Here is a 5772-nt window from a genome sequence, read left to right on the forward strand (position 1 = left end):
AAGGCAGTGGGAAATGAACAATGACTCCTTTCCACGCCTCCTTTAGCCACTGGTTTCTTTCTTTTGGGAATACAGAATAATCTCATTTTTATTATATTCATTGACATTTTGGAACTGCCATTATTTTATATATTTCAATCATAGTATTTGAGTATTTAGTATTAGAAGCTGCTAAATATCTGTCAGCTCAGATTTTTTGTACCCACATGATTTGAACAAAATAAATTACATTACAGACTTCCCGATAGCGTTTCATTTTTCTATTTTAGTATACTAAACATTCCTGAACACATAGCTTTATTTGAATAATTTTTTGCATCAGTGCGTATGCTTGTGTATATAACAAATGCTTGTTGCTAATTGTTCCCTGATCAATCAAACTAAGTTTAGAAGTTTATATGCTATTTTTAAAAGCAGTCTTTTAGGTTCTGTGTTGATATATCTTTACATGATTATCTAAAGACTAAAAAAAAAAAAAAAAATTCTATTTATATGTTCCATTGTAACTTCTCTATTTTTATCATCCTAATTGGCCATTATCTTAGAAGCTTCTAGGGTTTAACTGTATTTCAAACACCCCAATTTATGGCAGACACTGTTGGTTACTCACAAAACAGACATACCCCAGTGCCCCATCTGAGATCCAGAGGGAAAATTCTGCTCAGCCTAAATCAACAATGGCATTTTCTTTACCTTTGTGTATTAGTCTGTTCTCACGCTGTCATAAAGAGCTACCTGAGACTGGGTAATTTATGAAGAAAACTGGTTTAATTGACTCACAACTCTGCAAGCTCAGAAGGAATCATGACTGGTAGGCCTCAGGAGACTTATGTTTATGGCAGAAGGCAAAGGGAACGTAAGCACGTTTTTCCATGGTGAAGCAGGAGAGGCAGAGAGAATGGGGAGGTGCCACATACTTTTAAACTATCAGATCTCATGAGAACTCACTCAGTATCGTGGGAACGACAAGGGGGAAATCTGCCCCCGTGATCCAATCAACTCCCACCAGGACTCTCCTCTGACACTTGAGGATTACGATTCAAGACGAGATTTGAGTGGGGAAACAGAGCCAAACCATATTGCCTTGCCAGGTATATAATTTGGTATTTGACACAAATTTTACCAATAGAAGATAAGAGCACATCAGCCAGGAAACTTCTAGGAAAATATCCTACTCTTGAGCCATGGACATCCCTTTTACTATTTCTTTGAGTAGGATTGTTTAAAATTTTTAATTAAGAGACTTTATTTTTTAGACTACTTTTAGATTTACACAAAAATTGAGCAGAGAGTATAGAGGATTCCCATATACTCTTCTTTTCTCCTCTCCTGCATAGTTTACACTAAGGCTCACTCGTTGTGTTATACATTCTATGTGTTTTGACAAATGTATGACATATATCCACCATTATGGGATCACCCAGAATAATTTCAGGGACTGAAAAATCTCCTGTGTTCCACCTGTTTGTCACACCTTCACTCTCTTTTTCCTGAGCCCCTTGCAACCACTGATGTTTCTGGTGTCTCCATAGTCTTGCCTTTCCCACCCAGAATGTCATATAATTGGAATTATATAGTACATTGCTTTTCAGGCTTAGTAATATGAATTTAAAGTTCCTTTATGTCTTTTGTGTGGCTTGATGACTCATTTCTTTTTATTACTGAATAACATTCCATTGCATAGATGTAACGCAGTTCATCCATTCACTTATTGATTGGCATTTTGGTTGCTTCCACTTTTGGCAGCTATGAATAAAACCGCTGTAAACATTGATATGAAGGTTTTTGTGTGAATATAAGTTTTCAGCTCATTTGGGTAAATCTCAAGGAACACAACTGCTACACTGTATGGTAAGTGTATGTTTCATTTTGTAAGAAACTTTCAAACTGTCTTACAATGTGATTGTACCATTTTGCATTCCCACCAGCAATGAATGAGAGTACCTGTTGCATAACATCCTCGTCAGTGTTTTGGATTTTAGTAATTCAAATAGGAATGTAGTGGTATCTCATTGTTCTTTTAACTTGTTCTTTCCTGGTGACATAAGATGGATATCTTTCCATATGTTTATTTTGTGTGTGTGTGTATATATATATCATAGAAAATATATATGTATAAGGTGTCTTATATATATGGTGTCTGTTCTTATATTTAATAATATTTTAATTTGGTTGCTCATTTTCTTATTGTTGAATTTTAATAGTTCTTTGTGTATAAGTCCTTTAGCAGATGTATATTTTGCAAAAACTTTCTCTCAGTGTTCTTTTATGGAACAGGTTTTAATTTTAAAAAATTCTAACTCATAATTTTTTTTCTTTCATGGATCATGTTTGTTATGAGAATAACTTAGAATTGTAATGTCCTCTCCTTGCCCAAAATGGGAAGGTGCTAAGAGATCAAAGAATGACTTGGACAAGTTTGGTTTGATGAGTAAATGAGTTTATTAGGATTTACATATAGGGCACTCCTGGAAAATGGTAGGACAGCTCTAGACATCTATGCCACCTCCCTTCTCTAAACTGTTTTTGAGCTAATTTTCTGGCTCTTTGTTCACTGTGTTCGAATGATGAAACTGTTTTCCTTTGTAGGTTCACTCCAGGAAACTCACTTTCCTTTGTAGATACCCTCCAGGATGTTTAGGTTCTCAGGGACACCTGTCCACACCTGGGCACCATTGCCTTGGCTCACTGTATAGCCTTCAGGGTTCAGGCAGAAGACACACATCTGTAAGTAAGCTAGTCAGGGGCCCATCACACTACAGTGATTTTAGTCTTTTCTCTAAATACTCATTGCCAAACCCAAGGTCACTTAGATTTTCTCCTATGTTGTCTCCTAGGAGTCTTGAAATTGGGGAGTGCCAGTTCTCTAACTTTAATTTTCCCTTTCAACATCATGTTGGCTATTTTGGGTCTTCTGTTTTCCATATAGACTTTCAAATCAGTTTGTTGATATTCACAAAATAATTTGCTGGAATTTTAATTGGGATTGTGTTGAACCTATAGATGAAGTTTAGAAGAACTGACATTTTAACAATATTTAGCATTCTTCTATTTTTAAACATAAAATATTGTCTATTTATAATAAACCTCATTTGATTTTAAAGTAGGTTTTTAAAAATATTTTTGCAGCTCCCTACTTTGTGAGCTATGTATTATGCATGCTAAGTGCAGGAATCTGTCACCCTGGACATTCTAAATTTAGCCCAGGCTTCTGGCTCCATGACTAAGACATACACTGAAATTTTAGTTTTATTTAATTCTTACATGTATCAGTGATATAATGGGGAGAGCTGATTGCACTAACACTTTCTACTATACTCTCTAGTCCCAAGAAATACTTCCTCTGAACCCTTCACTTGAGTGCATTCTGAGATTCATCAGGTCATTGACTGTGTTAAAGTTCTTCACATTCATAGTTTTCTTGACAGTCTGATGGATTCACTTGTTCCTCACATTAGTGGTCTTTGCTATAGTGAATGAGAAAAGGAGGAAGCGATGAAGTGTGAAAGGGTAAGCTTGAGAGTGAAAGGTCTCTGGCACCTGCGTGTGGGTTGTTATTTACATTCTGAGTACACTTCTGTACGCTTAGTAATATTCACCATTCTGCAGTGTGCCATCAAATTAACATTTTATGAGTATCCTCATTGAGATTCACAGACTTAGACCAAAAAACAAATAAACAAGAACAACAACAACAACAAACACTAGAGACCATCAGCAATATCCCTAATAAAATAAAAAGAAAGAGTATGTGAAGGTTGAGAATCATTCTACTCTTACACAGACATAAACTTTCTATTTCAAATAAGTAATAAATAACTTTTTTAAAAGGCAATGTTCATAATGCTTTTATGGGTTGGACTAGAATTCTATTTCATGTCAGTTCTGCTTATGAATGATGTCATTTATTGATAAGCATTTCCAAGATATTATTACATTGACAAGGAAAACGGATCAGATATGAATTACTTTCCTTGATACCAGTAATCATATTTGAAATATATTAAAAATTGACTCAGTTTGAGGTTTAATTTAGGATTACTTTTCTTTCTGTGCATCAAATGGGATTATTAGTTTTCTGGAGAACAATAGATATATGTCCATATAACCAGGTGAATCTTCTGTGTTTGTTCCATGTACTACAGAAAAACAAGATCCTTGACAAACTGTATAAAATGTTTAAACATGGACAATTTTGCCCAGTCTCAACTCCCTGCTGGACCAATGAAATTATCCTGTTTGCCAACTCTATACAAGCCCTGTCTGGGCAGAATCTTCCTTAATAATCCTTGCCTGAAATTAAGTACCCCGTGGCCTAATCCTACACGACAAAACTTTCTAAAACCCAAGTACTCAAGTTACTTCAGAATTTCATGTGAATAAATTCATCTGATCGGTGGCAAGTTTCTTACGAATTCAATTTGATGTTTGATCCCTACAGATTTTCCATTGGTCTTTGAGAAGAATTTGGCATTAATTATAAATATGCCATTATATGATTTTTACACTACTTTATCTTGCAACTTCATAGTTTTAAGAGGCTTAGGAAAATTTTATTCACGGTATAAGGTTTTATGTTTTAAAATTTTACTGCTACTCGGCATTCCATAATACTACTAGTATAATTTACTGACCAATTTCCCTATGGGGTTTATCTATTCTCAGGCTAATGCCACTTTTTATAATATCTATACTTTATAAAATAGCTTGAGAACTGATAACTGTTCTACTTATTTAAAAAATTGTTTCTTCAATTTTTTCTTTTATTCTTCTGTGAAAAGCTTGTTAAATTTTAAGAAAATCTTGTCTTGATTTGGATTCAGATTGTACTGCATTATAGATAAATTTAGGAAAAAGAGTTTTTTAATGTTGAATCTTCCCATCTAGTAACAAATTCATATTATCTTTATGCAATTCTACTTATGTATTTAGAGTGAGGCTTGAGAGAAAGTAAGTTATCAATACCATCAGTTTCAGTATTGAGTGAAAGATGTAGAAAATTTAAAAAATCCAGAAAATAAATAAAGATTATACAATGTATTAATCTTTAAATTAAAAACATATGTATTTACTAACAGTCTACTTGTTAAGTGTATTTTTGGATATATATAGAGAGAGATGTGTGGATTTTACCAATATGTTCTTTATAGTTTATTTTTAGGTAGTGAAATTTTAGATCATTTTAGTTTTTCTACTCATTGTTTAAATTTTTGAAAACATTGTAATTAGAATATTTTGTACAATACAGAATCATAAAACCATCTTATAATATTATACTCAATGTTAATAAATGAATAATTATTTTATATTATCAAAATGGCCACATTGCCCAAAGCAATTTACAGATCAATGCTGTTCCTATCAAACTACCAATGACATTTTTCACAGAATTAGAAAAAAACTATTTTATAATTCATGGAGAACCAAAAAATAACTCAAATAGCCAAGGCAACCATAAGCAGAAAGAACAAAGCTAGAGGCATCATGTCACCCAAGTTCAAACTATACTGCAAGGATACAGCAACCACAACAGCATGTTACTGGTACAAACACACACACATGGACCAATAGAACAGAATAGAAAGCCCAGAAATAATGCCACATACCTACAACCATCTGATTTTTGACAAAGTTAACAAAAGCAATGGGGAAAGGACTCCCTATTCAATAGATGGTCCTGGGATAACTGGCTAGCCATATGCAGAAGAGGGAAGCTGGACCCATTCCTTATACCATATATAAAAATCAATTCAACATGAGCTGATTAGACTT

The sequence above is a fragment of the Chlorocebus sabaeus genome, chromosome 4 (assembly GCF_047675955.1).
Source record: "Chlorocebus sabaeus isolate Y175 chromosome 4, mChlSab1.0.hap1, whole genome shotgun sequence".
Taxonomy (NCBI): domain Eukaryota; kingdom Metazoa; phylum Chordata; class Mammalia; order Primates; family Cercopithecidae; genus Chlorocebus; species Chlorocebus sabaeus.